This window comes from Pelodiscus sinensis, chromosome 10 (genome assembly GCF_049634645.1).
Source record: "Pelodiscus sinensis isolate JC-2024 chromosome 10, ASM4963464v1, whole genome shotgun sequence".
NCBI lineage: Eukaryota > Metazoa > Chordata > Testudines > Trionychidae > Pelodiscus > Pelodiscus sinensis.
In genome coordinates this window covers 23,518,389-23,535,317 of record NC_134720.1, presented here as the reverse complement: position 1 = coordinate 23,535,317, position 16,929 = coordinate 23,518,389, and positions in this window count along the sequence as shown.

Genomic DNA, 16,929 nt, shown 5'->3' with positions numbered 1-16,929 from the left:
TGCCTAAGGGCAGGGGTGAGCCATTTACAGCGCTCTAGGACTGTGGCCTTTCACAGGCGGAAGTTCTGGAGCCACTGCTGGTTGTCCCATCGCTGCAGGACGATGTGGTCCCACCTGTCCAATCTGGTCTTCCTCCACCAGAAGCAGCTTTCAACAGTGCCCAGGGGACTGAGGGGCATTTGCAGCGGCAGGAGCGCCAGGACCTGGATGAAGGGGTCCTCTGGTTGGGGCCTGGCCATCGTCCTGCTGGAGCAGCATGGGGGCAGTTTGGACGCACTGCACCATAAAGAGCAGCATGACGCCTGCAAGCCTGGCACTGCTGTGCAGCAGCTCTGGCTCCATGTTGTCAGTGCTGCGGCGGCTGCAAGGGCAATCAGAGCACACTGCAGCTGTGTGGCGTCCCACGAGGGAGTAGGCAGTGGAGGAGTGGGGTGTGAAATGCAGATGTAAAGAGGAGCCCCTGGAAGCTCGTGTCTCAGCTTGCCTGACCCAGCAGCCACAGGAAGCATCTGCCCTCCTTGGAGTGCTTCCAGGGGCTTTAAATCCAATGCAGGCTCCAATGAGTGCGGACCCGCTATTTCAAAATATTTCTGACTTTTTAAGAGGCTCCCTCATTGTGTGGGCACCCTATTTCAAAATTATTATTTTGGGAGTGATTTCAAATTAAGTTATTTCAAAATAATTTCCTAGTGTAGAGATGCCCTAGGATCGGTGCTTCATGAGCCATACAATGAGAGATGTCTACCAAAGGGTGTGTTTGAAGCCCTGCCCCCCTTACAGACATGAGTGCCTAAGTCTGGGCTGCAGGGATGTGCCTAGCTCTGCTAGCAGCCCATGAACAGGAACCACTCTCCTGGAGTCAAGTGGCTTACATGCCTAAGTCATTTCTTGTGAGAAAAGACAGGTGCCTGCTTTGTTCTGCACGAAGTGGAGAGAAAGGTGGTGACCCCCTGCCCTCATTTTACATGTGGGCTTAGGGTCAGAGCACTCACTGGCTGTGTCTAGACTGGCCAGTTTTTCCGGAAAATCAGTCGCTTTTCCGGAAAAACTTGCCAGCTGTCTACATTGGCTGCTTGAATTTCCGCAAAAGCATGGACTTCCTACTGTAAGAAATCAGTGCTTCTTGCGGAAATACTATTCTGCTCCCATTCAGGCAAAAGTCCCTTTTGCACAAAGCTTTTGCGCAAAAGGGCCAGTGTAGACAGCTCAGATTTGTTTTCCTCAAAAAAGCCCCGATCGCGAAAATGGCGATCGGGGCTTTTTTGCGGAAAAGCGCTTCTACATTGGCACGGACGCTTTTCCGCAAAAAGTGCTTTTGTGGAAAAGCATCCGTGCGAATCTAGATGCTCTTTTCTGCAAATTCTTTTAACGGAAAACTTTTCCGTTAAAAGCATTTGCGGAAATCATGCCACTCTAGATGCAGCCACTTGGTATATGGGAGACAAAAGGTACGGTCCCCTCTCTCTGCCATAAGCAACAAGTAGAGATTTGAAGAATAGCTGCAACACCTTTCAGGAGAGCGCTCTAACCACTAACCTATGGGATGGTCTGATGTGGGGCTCCCTTAATCTGTCCTGGAGAGACAGTTTTGTTTTGGATAAATAATGAAAAAAATATTGGACCAGGAGTACTGGAGCAAGGGTCTCCTATTTGCAAGGTAACTGCCTAATCACTGGGCTACAGAGTCATTCAGTCTCAAGCCCTGTTCCACTGCGGATACGTAGAGAGGGAGACAGACTCTGTAGCCAGAACAGGCAGGGATGGTGTCCCTAGCCTCTCTTTGCCAGGAGCTGGGAAGGAGTAACAGGAAATGGATCACTTAATGATTACCTGTTCCAGGGGAGGAGCGGACACAGCGGGAGGAGGCAGAGAAGAGACAGGGTGGGGATGGAGCAGGAGTGAGAAGAGGCAGGATCGGGGCAGTGGCTTGAGAGAGGGGTGGTACCTGGAATGGAGAGGATGGTCGAGCACTCCCTGGCAAGAGGAGGAGTTGGTGCCTAATATGTGTACAATGATTCCTGAGAGCTGGGTTTCCTTATTCTCAGACACTCTTCTCTGAAGATATCTTAACATTATCCTGTCACCAGTTTAAGCACACACAGACAAAAACAAATTCTGTTTCTATTTAAAAAAATCATTTATTACCTTTGATACCAGGATCACTTTACATTTGTAAGCTGTACCTCTCTCATTTGTCACTTTTTCTCTCCTGCCAGAATAAAGTCAACAGAAGATCTTGTCAGACAGCAAAGCTGAGCAAATTGCCTCTTTCTTTTAATTTGGTGTCATGCCCTAGCGAAGCTGGATCACTTGTTTCCCTGTCTACACATTTTAGGTTTGCACATAAGGAACAGGAATAGGTTTGAGATCTTAACCTATTGAGATTAAATGGTAACATCTACTTTTAGCACAACAAAAATAAGCAAGAGAATAAGCTAAATTTCTTCTTAACATTTTGCTTCTAAGAAAAGGTCTCTTATCTCTGAGTGTGTGGAAAAATAAAATGTAAGAAGGGGATAGTGGAAACATAAGCTCAAGTGAAGGGACACAGGCTAGTCAGGTTAAGCTCCAAGCTTTACACTTTTTACTGGGTTCCTGTCTGAAATGAATAAATAGATCACAATATTATGGGATGAATTTTCAAGAGGACTGGGTCACTGTTACCCTGTTTTGTAGATGCAGTTTGCATCTGCCAAATATGCGGCATCATTTTTGCACCCACAAATTTGTTTAGCTTGCAGAGTAAGGGTACGTCTAGACTACCGCGTTTTGTCGATGGAAGTTTTGTCGACAGATACTGTCGACAAAACTTCCGTCGACAAAGAACATCCAGACACATTGAGTTCTGTCAACAAAGCAAGCTGCTTTGTCGACAGAACACCGTAGTCTGGACGCAACCCTACAGGCAATAACACCTTCTGTCGACAGAACTCTGTCGACTGAAGGTGTTATGCCTCGTAAAATGAGGTATACCAGCGTCGACAAAACTGCTGAGTTCTGTCGACGTTATGTCGACAGAACTCAGCGGTAGTGTAGACGCTGGTATAGTTTTGTCGACAAAAGTCCACTTTTGTCGACAAAACTCGGTAGTCTAGACACAGCCTAAATCAATCTTTCTGCATATTTTAAAGCTTGTTTTTCATCGTGCATGTCCCCACACCACAAAGCACAGTGAGTTAATCAGCTACATTTCCAGCTAATTTTCAACACAAATGAGTTTTACCAGGCATAATAAGCATTACACATGTATAGTTATGAAGGTATAAATTCCCCAGCAAGACACTACAATTTCTGTATTAAAATGTAATTTTCCAGTTTAGCCCCTTCCCAACAGATGTAAATTAAACAGAAAAAAAGGCACTCAATCCAGAATGTGAGATTGGCATACACCCATACAGCTATGGCACTTTAATTTCAGAGCTGAATTCATACCGAAAAGTCTTCTCTGCTTAAACAAGGCATACACAATGCTTGCCTGGTTCAAAGATCTGATTCTGATTTGACATAATATTTTCATACTAGCATAAGTCCATTGACTTCAGTGGAGTCATTCCTAAGTAAGTAAAATCAGAATTAGGCTCAATGTCTCTTGCAAAGACATTATTTAAGTTAACTGCCTAAAAGTCTTACCTTGGTGAAACTGTTTACACATCTAGACAATAAAGACAATAAAGCACTTAATTTTCCACAGATTGTAGGCAAAGCCAAAAGATGTCCTTTTAACTTCAGGACAGGCCCGCAGAGAGGGAGAGGAGGACAAAAGGGGCAACTGCCCTGGGGCTCAGTTGTTCAAAAGGGCCTGAGGCTCAAGCCACTGTTGATACTACTCTGGCAGCGGAGTTGGCTGGAGCTCTGGGCCCCTTAAATCATTGCTGGGGCTCACATGGCATGCTTTGGTCAGCATTAAAAAGCTGGTTGTGGAGAGCGCTGTGTGGTCTAGGCAGTACTGAGGGCTGGCTGCCCTAGCCCTGTCTCTTCCGCCCAAGTCCCTGCCCGTTCCATGAGTATGGAGCTGCCCCCTCCGCTACCTTGCCCAGGGGCCTGGCAATTCTCCTCCCCCTTCTGCTTCCTCCCCGCTCCCCTCCGCAGTGCAGTAGCAGTCTTTTTTTTAGTGAGGCACACATGAGAAACTGTCTTCCCCATACTGTACATGTACACTATTTCAGTCCAACACCATGAGCTCTTCCTTAGTTTTTTCAGAGCCTCCCAAGTTATTCATGGCTTAGATTCATACTTTCTATCAGTAATTTACTCAGGAGTTAGTTGCACTGCAACTCCCAAATGCCATTTCATTTGCAAAACTTCTAAATCCTCAGATAAATTTACTCCTGGGTAAATCTGAGAATCTTGGGAAGTTGCAAGAAAGTAACTAGGAGGCAAATTTCCCATTTTTCATTGAATAGGAATGATAATTTTTATTCTGAAAAATGTTTGAGGAATTTTACCGAAGTTTGAGAAAACCTCAGGTTTTGCTTGTGAACAGTGTGGCAAGGGCCCCTCTTCTCCAAGCCACTACTGGGGTTTTGCAGCGGGTCTCAGTGGTAGGGAGCCCAAGCCAGGGGCCCACAGGCTCCCTCCCCTGCTGCCTTTACCTAATTCTGGTCCAACTTGTTCTCTCCTTTTCTTCCTCTCTGCCTCTCCACCACCTTCCTTTCGTCCTCTCACTCCTCCCTCTAGCCTCCAACTGATGAGGCTTTTAAAGGCCCTCAGAGAGTCAGCAGAGAAGTCAGCTGGCCCCAATTTGCCTGAGCCAGCTCCCTCCCAGCTGCACCTAATTGTGCTGCAGTTCTCTGCTTTTCTAACAGGAGTTTTTCCCTTTTGGGCTGCCTTTTCGCCTCTCTGCAGCAGCTCCCTGGCCTGACCCTGTCACACATCCCCCCCCTCTGCTCAACCCCATGGGGTTGGGTTACTTGGGTCGGACAACAATGCACCCTTGACAACCCGTCTGCATTCCCATGCTGGGTCCCTGATCTGTGTTGCACACGGAAGTGGAAGGGCTGCAGGGACAGGAACCATCGTGTAACCCTCGCATTTCTGTCCTTGTTTCGGTGCATCCACTGCAGAGGCGCATGATCGGTGACCAGGGTAAACTTCCGCCCGAGAAGGTAGTAGCGAAGGCTTTCCATGGCCCACTTTACTGCAAGACATTCTCTTTCTACCACGGCATAATTTTGTTCCCTCGGCAGAAGCTTCCTGCTGAGGTACAGGATTGGGTGCTCCTCTTCTCCCACCATTTGAGACAATACAGCTCCCAGTCCTACTTCAGAGGCATCCGTCTGCAAGATAAACTCCTTCTTAAAATCAGGGGCTATGAGAACTGGATTGCCACAGAGGGCATTCTTGAGATCTTTAAAAGCTTCTTCCGTTTCCATGGTCCACTTTACAATGTCGGGACCACGTGCTCTAGTCAGGTTGGTCAGAGGGCAGGCCCTGGAGGCAAAGTTGGGGATGAACCTGCGGTAATACCCCACCAACCCTAAGAATGCCCTGACCTGCTTTTTCCGGGTTGGTCGGGGCCAATTCTGTATTGCATCCACTTTGTTGAGCTGGGGCCTCACTACCCCCCTTCCCACAATATACCCAAGATATTTGGCCTCGGCCAGTCCAATTGTACACTTTGCGGGGTTCGCCGTAAGTCCCGCTCTTCTTAATGTCTCCAATACTGCCTCTACTTTTTCAATGTGTGTGTCCCAGTTAGGACTGTGGACCACAACATCGTCCAAATAGGCAGCTGTGTACTTGGCATGGGGCCGCAACAGCTTGTCCATGAGCCTTTGAAACGTTGCAGGAGCCCCATGCAAACCAAAAGGGAGGACCGTGTACTGAAAGAGACCCTCTGGAGTTGAAAAGGCTGTCTTTTCTTTGGCCCCTGGTGCTAAGGGGATCTGCCAGTAACCCTTAGTCAAATCGAGGGTGGATAGAAATCGGGCCTTGCCCAGTTGGTCAATGAGTTCATCCACCCTTGGCATGGGATAGGCATCAAATTTGGATACTTCGTTTAATTTTCGAAAGTCATTGCAAAAGCGCCGGCTTCCATCTGGCTTGGGCACCATAACAATAGGGCTAGACCACTGGCTATGGGACTCTTCAATGACTCCGAGCTTCAGCATTTTCTCCACTTCAGCTTGGACCTCTTTTCGTTTTGCCTCAGGTATCCGGTATGGCTTAACGTGCACCTTCACCCCGGGGTCTGTGATGATGTCATGGTAAACCTCCGTAGTTCTACCTGGCTCTGTCGAAAACACATCCTGATTCCTCTCAATCATGTCGGCTGCTTCGGCCTGTTGGTCTGGGGTCAGTTCGGGAGATATTCCCACCTGCCTTGGTGGGTTTTCCCCTTGGGGTGGTGGCCCCAGCACAACCAAGGCCACTTCTCTGTCTCGCCAGGGTTTTAGCAGGTTGACATGATATACCTGCTCAGGCTTTCGCCGGCCAGGCTGGCGAACCTTATAGTTTACCTCTCCCACTGCTTCTATTATTTCATATGGCCCCTGCCATTGGGCTAGGAGCTTACTCTCTGCCGTCGGCACTAGCACCATCACCCGGTCTCCCACCTGGAACTTCCGGGCGGTTGCTCGCCGGTTGTAATAGACCTGTTGGGCTTCCTGTGCCTTTTCTAGGTGCTCCCGCACTATGGGGGTGACTCTGGCTATCCTGTCCCTCATTTGGAGCACATGATCAACTACATTTCTCCCCAGGTTAGGCTGTTCCTCCCAGGCTTCCTTAGCAAGGTCTAGTATGCCCCGTGGGTTACGCCCATACAAAAGTTCAAACGGGGAGAAGCCAGTCGACGCTTGGGGAACCTCCCTTACTGCGAACATGAGGTAGGGTAGTAGCATATCCCAATCTTTGCCATCCCGGCTTACCACTTTCTTGAGCATACTTTTTAGTGTCCTGTTAAACCGTTCAACTAGACCATCGGTTTGAGGATGGTATACCGAGGTCCGCAGGGCCCGTATGCGGAGCAAGGTACACAAGTCTTTCATAAGCTTGGACACAAAGGGGGTCCCTTGGTCCGTTAGGATTTCTTTAGGAATCCCTACCCTAGAAAATATTTGAATTAGTTCCTTAGCGATGGTCTTGGATAGGGTGTTGCGTAGGGGCACTGCCTCTGGGTATCGAGTAGCATAGTCCACTACAACTAGTATGCTCTGATGGCCCCGGGCAGACTTCTCTAGTGGGCCAACTATGTCCATAGCGATCCGTTCAAAGGGGATTTCAATTATTGGTAGGGGTACTAACGGGGCCCTCAGGTGTGGTCGGGGCCCATGTAGTTGGCACTCCGGGCAGGAAGCACAATACCTCTGGACTTCTACATAGATCCCAGGCCAAAAGAACCTCCGAAGAATGCGGTCCAGGGTCTTATCCACCCCTAGATGTCCTCCAAATAGATGACTGTGTGCCAATTCCAGTATTGCCCTCTGGTGCGTCCGGGGTACCAAGAGTTGCTCCACCTCTTGGCCCTGTATATGAACTACCCTATAAAGAAGATCCCCCTTGATTATATAGAAGGGCCCCGTGCCCTTGTTCCTCCCCTCCACTGGGACCCCATTAACTTCAACCACCTCCTTACGGATATTCTGATACAGTGGATCATTGGCTTGGTCCTGCCCAAAGGTCTCCCTTGGGGATTTCACCTGCTCAGGCTCCAGGGAACCTAGCCCCCTTTCCTCCCTTGATGAGCTGGGCCCTGCTTCAGGCTCATCCTGTCCTGGGGCTTCGGCTCTAGTAGTTGGGTAGGCCTCCCCTTCTACCCGTGTCTGTTTCCGACCTTGGGTCAAGATCATGGTCCCCAATTTCTTTGAGGCCCTCCTCTCCCGTCGGGTTTTCCGGGGCTCCCCAGGCACCGAGAACAGGTCCTGGGAGAACTCATGGAAGGCTGGGAGGGAGCTATCCTCCTCCTCCCAGTCCCGTGGTAGTAGGTCACTAAACCTGGGGAAGTCTCGCCCAATGACCACCGGGTAGGGGAGCCTTGGGACCACCCCCACGGTTACCTCTGTAACCCGCCCTTGTACTTCTATTTCCACAGGGATGGTGGGGTAATAACTAGTATCCCCATGTACACAAGATACTCCAGTGTACTTGGCTCGAGTCAGCTGATTTTGCCCCACTAGCTTCCCTGAGACCAATGTAACCGCACTCCCGGAATCTACTAAGGCAGTGGTTTCTACCCCATTCATTTTCACGGGCTGGGTATACTGATGGGGGCCCACTGCTACCCCTACGAGGTTAACTAGAACACTTTGTAGGTTCCCCAGGTCACATTGCATAGGTTCGTCTATGTTAGGGCACTGAACCGCAATATGCCCTATCTCCCCACAGGCATAACACCTATAACCTGGGCGGGACAGCCCCTTTCGTTTTGGGCTGTTGGGTCTTGATCCCTGGCCCTCTCCTGTCCAGACCCCAAGGTCTCTTGCCCGTCCCGGCCTCTCTTCCGCCTCTTTTCTTCCTGTCTGGACTCGGTCGGAAACTTCAGGGGCACGGGTCCTTGGGGGGAAGGTGGACCTTCTGCTCTGCTGCACCTCGACTCTGGGGCTGCGGGAAAGTCCCTTAGCTGTCAATCGCCTCTCAACGAGAGCCACCAGTTCATCAAATGTCGTGGGGTCATTCTGGCCCACCCATTCCCGAAGGTCTGGGGGTAAACCCCTCATGTACCGATCAAGAACGATCACCTCGATAATCTTGTCAGGGTTGTGGATGTCGGGCCGCAGCCACTTCCGGGCCAGATGAACCAGATCAAACAACTGAGTTCTGGGGCCCTGGTCATCTCGATATCGCCAATTGTGAAATCTCTGGGCTCTCACTGCGACCGTGACCCCAGCCCGTGCCAGGATCTCTGCTTTCAGCTGGGGGTAGTTGGATGCAGCTTCCTCTGCCATGTCAAGGTATGCCTTCTGGGCTTCCCCGCTCAGAAAAGGGGCTAGAATGCTGGCCCACTGAGCTTGAGGCCAGGCCTCCCGCAAAGCTGTCCTTTCGAAGGCCAAGAGGTAGGCCTCAACCTCATCGTCTTTTGTCATTTTCTGTAAGTAGAAATTGGCCCGCAAGGGTCGAACCCCATCTTGATCACGTACCTGGACTGTCAGGGCTTTCAGCTGGGTCACCACCTCCTGCAGGGTGGCCCTGTCCTGGGCTACTTGACTCATCAACAACTGGTTGGTTTCTTGTTGGAGCCGCACCGACTCCTGCTGGGCAGCTGCTTGCACCCGAGTAGCCTCTTGTTGAGCCGCCGTGGCCTGCACCAGTGCTTTTACCAGGTCCTCCATGGGTACTTTGCTTTGCGAGGGGCCAACTTAGCTAGATTTGGGTTGCTGTGAGGCCTCACAGCCAAGAATCCCACTCCTGGCACCACGTGTGGCAAGGGCCCCTCTTCTCCAAGCCACTACTGGGGTTTTGCAGCGGGTCTCAGTGGTAGGGAGCCCAAGCCAGGGGCCCACAGGCTCCCTCCCCTGCTGCCTTTACCTAATTCTGGTCCAACTTGTTCTCTCCTTTTCTTCCTCTCTGCCTCTCCACCACCTTCCTTTCGTCCTCTCACTCCTCCCTCTAGCCTCCAACTGATGAGGCTTTTAAAGGCCCTCAGAGAGTCAGCAGAGAAGTCAGCTGGCCCCAATTTGCCTGAGCCAGCTCCCTCCCAGCTGCACCTAATTGTGCTGCAGTTCTCTGCTTTTCTAACAGGAGTTTTTCCCTTTTGGGCTGCCTTTTCGCCTCTCTGCAGCAGCTCCCTGGCCTGACCCTGTCACAACAGTTTCAAAGTCAAACAATTTACACTACTAAAGAAATAAGCAGCCCTACATACAGAAATACATTTGCCTTCCTAACTACAGCCATTGTGGGAGACACAACAGGGAGAGGGGGATGTGTCAAGAAGGAACACAGCAAAAGCAGAAGAGGTGGAGAGTGAAAATGGGAGATACTACTGACCCAGGACAGAACAAAAATCTTGAATACAGCTTGGTTCTGAATTTATTTTCTTATATATTAATAATCTGTTTAAATAGCTATTTTGGGAAACCATTAAAACACACAAATATTTTGACAGGTCTGCTGGTAAGTTTTTTGGTTTAGTTTGTTTCCTATAAACAAGTTTGACTGGAAAAAAAGCATCCATCAGGTTACAAAGAACATGTATCAATTTATTACTTGTTATTTAATCACAAAAATGACTGTAGCCATATTAAATGTCAATAATTAATATTTCAGAACAGCCATAGCTAAAGTCAAGGCTTTAGCAGAAAATGGGGCCCCACAAGAATCTATAAGACACCATGCCACTATAAAATGCCTTAACCATCTAAAACAAACTCTGAACGGGACTCAAAAATTTGCTGATGTATACAAAATTAAATAAAACATGCCTAATTAGGTTAATCTGAAATATGTGCCTCTAAACACATCGTCATGTGGTCTGTTTACAGATGTAAAGCTGCCATCCTAAGGGCAAAACACATCACTGTTTTCATGCTTCTGCTATTTTATCTTCATTTAGTGGCTCTGCCCTTGGACTTGATCATTAGCATATTTTATACTTGGCTTAGCCAAGGCTCTGGTTATCTGTCAGAATTAAGTGCAATTTACTGTTCTTTTCCCTTGTTATGTGTAAAAGGATTTTATTCCATTAGCAGTTTAACTTTTACAAAGTGATTATGCTACTTGGTTTTCATCTTTTTTTGTCTAAGTTGCAGTTTTCTATTACATTAATGAATTCTGAATATCCCATCATGCGTTACCACTCTATAGTTGGAGACTCCATTTCAAATGATCACAGTTGTTGTCTCCATCTATACTGAATATGTAAGTAGCAGCATACAATTTATCTTGGTATCAGAGTACATTAAACAATTGTGTAATTGAAGACTTAGAAATAGTGTCTCTGTTTCAGAGGTGAAGTAGAACTATTTTCAATTTTACTTTCACAAGAAAATAAGAGCTAGAGCCTCGAATTCAAAGAGGTGGGAGGGAAGGGATAACAGGCAAGACAGGCATGAAAGTAACTTACATTTTTTATAGGCACACTGTTATATCACACACATGCCTCCAAGAGTATGGGCTCAGAGCAGGAGTTTGGAGGTGAGGGTTGTCATACGAAATTTAAATGTGGGGTGGAGTATGGAGGGCTTGAAGCAATGGACTGGGGTGGGTGGAGGTGGAGTAGCTCAAGGTAGGGAGTGGAGATATGGAGGGTGCAAAGGTCAGGGTTGGGGCTCTGAGGGGGTGCAGGAGTCAGAGTTGGAAGTGCGAGTGGGTTCAAGAGTAAGGGTAAGGTTGTGAGGGGGGGCTTAGGGCAGAGGGTTGGATATGGAAGGGTGTAGGAGTCAGGGTAGGGTGCTTAGTGTGTGTGGGGAGATACAGGAGAGAGAGGGCTGGGGAGTGTGAAAAGGGGTTCAGGGCAGAGGGCTGGAGCATGAGGTAGGGCGCAAGAGTTGGGGATGTGAGGGGGACTCGGGGCAGAGAGTTGATGCGTGAGGGTGTACAAGTCAGGGTTGTCAGTACAAGAAGTGCTCAGAGCATGGTGCTGGGTATGGGGAGGGGGTTCAGATGACAAGGCTGGGAAGTGTAAGGTGGGCTCAGGGCAAAGAGTTGGGGATGGAAGCACACCATGCCTCCTCCTTCAGCAGAGCTCCCTAGCTGGCTGGGTCCTTATCTGAGCCGTTCATCACAGTGCACTGCTTTACTTTCACCTCGGCATGATACTCACATCTTTATTAAGAAATTAGAACTTTGCAAAACATGCCTGGTTATAGCTTTCCCTAGGAACTCAAAATGGACACTCATGTCGGTCAGAATACTTGATAAAATGCAAAGACTTCAGTGGACTTAGGATGCAGCTCACTGTGCATAACACACCAGAATCTGGCACCATGTTTCTCAGAGAATGATGGAATGATACGAACACATGAGGTCCCTCTGTACATCAGCTCATTTTAGCTAAACCAGTGTGGATTGTACCTAGTAACAAACAGAGAGACTCTGTCATCATATATATAAGGTGGTATGCTGCTCCAGTTCAAACCAATGAGCAATCTTCTTCAGAATTCAATGGAAGTAAGATTAATGTTTTTAGAGATGGGCCTGATGGACTACTCTATGGGGAAGAGACCATCTTATTATTCTGTGTTTGTACAGTTAGCACAGTAGTATCTTGAATCATCACCGAGACTCCTACATGCTATGGTAATACAAATAATACATAATAATTCAATTCTCATTGAATTTGATGGAACACTTTATGACAGTGCTCCATTTCCACATTTCTTTGACCACTTTGTTCATAATAGAGGTATCTTAAAATAAATTACAACACACATGAAGTGGTCATAATTTACACTGATATCTATATCTAGATCTAAATCTAGATCTAGATATAGATATATTTCTAAATAGATTTCCAGCATTTCATGTTAAACTAAACAAACTGTAAATCAGAAATAAGAAAAAAAAAAACAAGTAAAACTGCTAAACGTGTTCTTTTGCTTTATAGTCTAGTTTGTTTCACTATGGTTATAATGATTTCTCATAAAAAACACATAATAGAAAAACTGTATTTGTGTAGCATTTACCCAGCTGATCAATATTAAATTACTTTGAATAAAGTCTGTGATACAGCATGATATAATCCTCGCATTACTTCTTAAGTGGATCAATATGTTACCTGAAAGTCAAATATGAAATCAATCTTTTAAAAATACAGCTCTTCTTGATGTATTGTCTAATTGCTACTTCACTATTTAGCTTGCTTTCCATGCTGAATTATGGCTTCAACTTCTGCTTTGTACTTTGTCTGCAGCAATACATACTATGGGCCAATTCCACATCACTGTTCTCCTGAAAAGAATCCCATTGTCCACAATAGATTTTTTGGGTTAGTAAAATGAACACAATTTAGCCCTATCTTTGTATTTAATGTAGTTTTGAAAATAAAGTTACTCACAGTAATAAGGTTCATATCTAATTTCAATACAGCTCCCCTGCCCTTGTTTATGGTATCTTAATTTATCACTAAAATTATTGCTAACAAAGTTTTTCATCAGTAGTAGAGAACAATGTGATGTTAACACATGGTTTCTAACAAACCTCAGCAAGCTATCCAAAGGCCAATCTAAACCAAGATTTTATACTATATAGTAAAGAAGATTCAGTTGAGTACCTAGTTTTCTTTGCTGATTAGTACTCAGTCATTTCTAATCCATTTTTATTGATGATGATCCCAAGTCATTGAGAGCTGAGTATGGGTCAATTTTGGATAAATTCACATCTGGAATTCCGCTTCAGAGCAATCTTTAGTTTCATAGTTTGGAATTATAGGGCTCAATTCTTAAAGCTCTGAGCCCTCTGGGCCTTGATCCAGCAAAGTAATTGTGCCAGGTGCTTCACTTTAACAATATGAACAGTTCCATTATGGATCCTTGCTTAAGCTATGCATTTTTTTACGTACCTTGCGAGACTGTGGTCAGAATGATCAGCATCTTGCAGAACTGAGCCCATGGTACAATTAAATATAAGAATTTAAAGATTCCCAATCTAGATGAGTTATGCTATTGGGCAAAGCTTTGGACAGATAAGGTAAACATTACTGAAAAATGGGGATGTTTCCAGTCACTTATTTACCTGTTATTCAGTGTTTACCATTTACCAATGATGCCATCCTTTCACACCTTTATTGTGAGTACTCACAGAGTAACATACTAATCAAAGTTAGCGATGGTGACACCGTTTTGCTCTTAAATAAAAAAAATGGTTCTGATCATTCAAGCAAAAATTATTTCAATGGATAAATTGACTTGCAATAGAAACCCAGTAATTATTCATAATCACTCTCCATACTGTGTAGCTCACAACTAGAAATAAAAATTTCCTTCACAAATAAATCTGCCTTTTTTCTTTTTATTTAGAGGGATTGCAGGGATGGCATCTGCCTGCCGGAAGCTGGGCATGAGCAACAGGGAATGGATCACTTGAATGAATAGATCACCTGTTCTGAACATACTTTCGGCAGTACCTGGTATTGGCAATGGTCGGAAGATGGAATATTGGGCTATATGGACATTTGGTCTAACCCAGTATGGCCGTTTTTATGTTCTTATATACCCTTTTATTCTGTAGTTATACTTTGAGGAGCCTTTTTAATCAGATGCTTTTCAAGTCTCTCATTGATTGCCAACACCTTCTCTTAACAATTTCACATCCGTTCCTCTGAGTAACTTTGCTTTGAACCAATTACTTATATCACAAATAATCCCATCTCTAATGAATTTGTCTATTAATTATTCAGTTTCATAAGACTTGATTTTATTAAGCAGTTCTGTAACATAATAGTCATTGGTCTCACCTGACTGCTGTAAAGAACATGTGCCTTTCCCAAGCAACATTATTGCATATATTTAAGTATTCTTTAAAGTTTTTAATGGCTTTTTCTATCAGTTTTACAATCTTCTTCAGGCTCCCACTGGAATATATTATAGAGCTGCAATGCCTCTGAGCCTATTTGTATATAATATTGTATAGAGACTACTCAAATTTTTCTTCAATAGAATTTCTTTTCATAAAAATTCAGAAACACTGCAATCAGCTTCTCCTGTTTTCTATTTTGTTCTCTCCCCAAATTTGCCAAAAATGTAGTTTTGTTCAAGTAATAAATGGTGTTGTTAGAAACTGATCTTGATTTTCTGTCCATAGTCAAATTTGACATGGGTCAGGTTTACAAACGCTAAGTCGCATGACCAGATAATGTCACAGGCCAGGGTCAGTCACCATTGAATTCAGTGACTACTATTATAAATAGAATGTATTATCTGATGTATATTATGACAAATTCCACTTCCAACCGTTACAATTACAAAATGAGGCAAGTCCCCAAGCCAAATCATTATAATTCCTTTTCTGTTTATCTTACTTCCTAACTATATTTCTCTGCTTCTTTTACTGCTCTGTGCTTTCTCAATATGAGGATTTAATAAAAGCCCTGGGGGCAGCAGGTCACCACAGATATTTGTTATCTGTATATTTCATTCCACAGATAAAAAAAAAATCAAATCAAATCTAGGACTTAAGGTGACCAGGTCATACTGGAGCCCTGTTTTTATGATTAAGGTTCCCTTCTCTCTCAAGCAACATGGACATTGTTATACATAGTTCAAGTTTTAAATTAGGAGATCGGTATAACTGAAAATCTATGAGACACACTCAAGTTATGTGACTGCAGCTTAAAGAATCAGTCACAGAAATTGAGTGTGGAAAAGGATGTATTAAACTGTCTAGTTCAATCTCTGCCAATTTAGGATTATTCTCTGCAACATATTTTACAGCACTTTCTCACGAATTGTTTTCTCATGCAATTCTTCTCTGAAAAGTGACTCTGTTCAACTGGCATTGTACAGTTTCATGCTGATTGTATCAGTGGTTTCTCTGCCTTGCACCAAATTTAGCAAGTAAAAAGATATTTCCCCCTAAATACAAGCATTGCATATTCAGCCTACCCCTGCCACCACATCCCCATGGCTACGTCTGTCTACAGAGGGATGTAAATGAGGCACTTTGAAAGTGCAAATGAAGCGGGGATTTAAATATCCCGTGCTTCGTTTGCATAATTGCGGCATGGAGCTCTTTCGAACAAGCACCATTTTGAAAGTAAAATCGCGGTCTAGACACGGTTCTTTCTAAAATGGCAAGCTTTTTCAAAAGATCCTGGAGTGGGCAGATAAGCTAATATCATCTCTACAACACTCACTCAAGTCCCTTTCTATCACATTTCTATCACTATTCTCCAGTCCCTATTTATCTAAGTACTTATATGATCTGCAACATCATCATAACTAAATGTCTCATACGTAAGCCAACATGAGGGCTGAGTCAGTGGAAGAGAAGCTCAGTCTCTTTGGGAAGAGCAATCTCCAAGCTTCTCAGAGAGCTCAGTTTTGCTGGGAGCCTCCAATTGTTTGCCCAGCCAAGAAATTAACTGTTTTCATTTTCCATGACTTCCATGCACTTTGAGAGTTTCCAGTCTCTTATATTTGCTGTTGAATCCAAGATGGAGTTATGATTACAATTGTCAGCAATATTCAGTTGCATGTGGTCACAAAGAGGTAGCACTTCATGACCATATGTCAGCAGCTCTATAAAAAGTATATTGTGCACACCTCCTCTTTCTCTGGTGTTTTGCACTGCACGTGACCCGTGCCTTTCTTACAATGTCCCTTTTTATAATACTTACTGCATACAGGTTTTTGGAATGTTTTCCAAGTAGATAGAGGTGAGCTATCATATCTTCCATGTGCACTGCAACCTCCTGTTCTCATTTACCTGCCCCCAACAACTTTTGTTGTGGATGAAATATTGGGTAAACAGGTTCATAAATCTTTCATACACATTCTTCTGTTCTGATATCAGCACAAGGTCATCTTCCCCATTTTCTGTGGCAAATAAGAAATATACCGGAGAGTCATCACTTTTATTGCTAGTCATCCTGCAGCAAGAAGCTGCTCTAAATGAAGAAGTTCTATTTGAATGAAGTTGCCCTCTGTGGACCTTATGCATTTTCTTTAGAAGCAGAGGAACAGAAGATTTGGGCAGCCCCATTCTTTGTGTCATGCTGTGCATGAAGTCCCCATGGGATAAGGCTCCAAGCCACACAGGGGTGAACACACCAATACTGAGCTCCCTTCAACCCACCTCCAACCCTTCTGCAGCAGAGCATTGTTGATTTTGCACTATGCTATCATCGGCGACTGGAGCAGGGTCTGCCACTGATTAGAAACTGTCAATGAAGAATCTCTCTGGGAAGAATATTATTTGATGTTGTCTTGAGGAAAAGGAGAGTAACAGAAGCAGGGTTATTTTGATGTTGCTCCATCTGTGATTTCTGATTCTGTTACAATAGTAATATTTTTTTCCAGAGTGCCACCAAAAAGTGGCTGGAAACTGCCCATAATAATT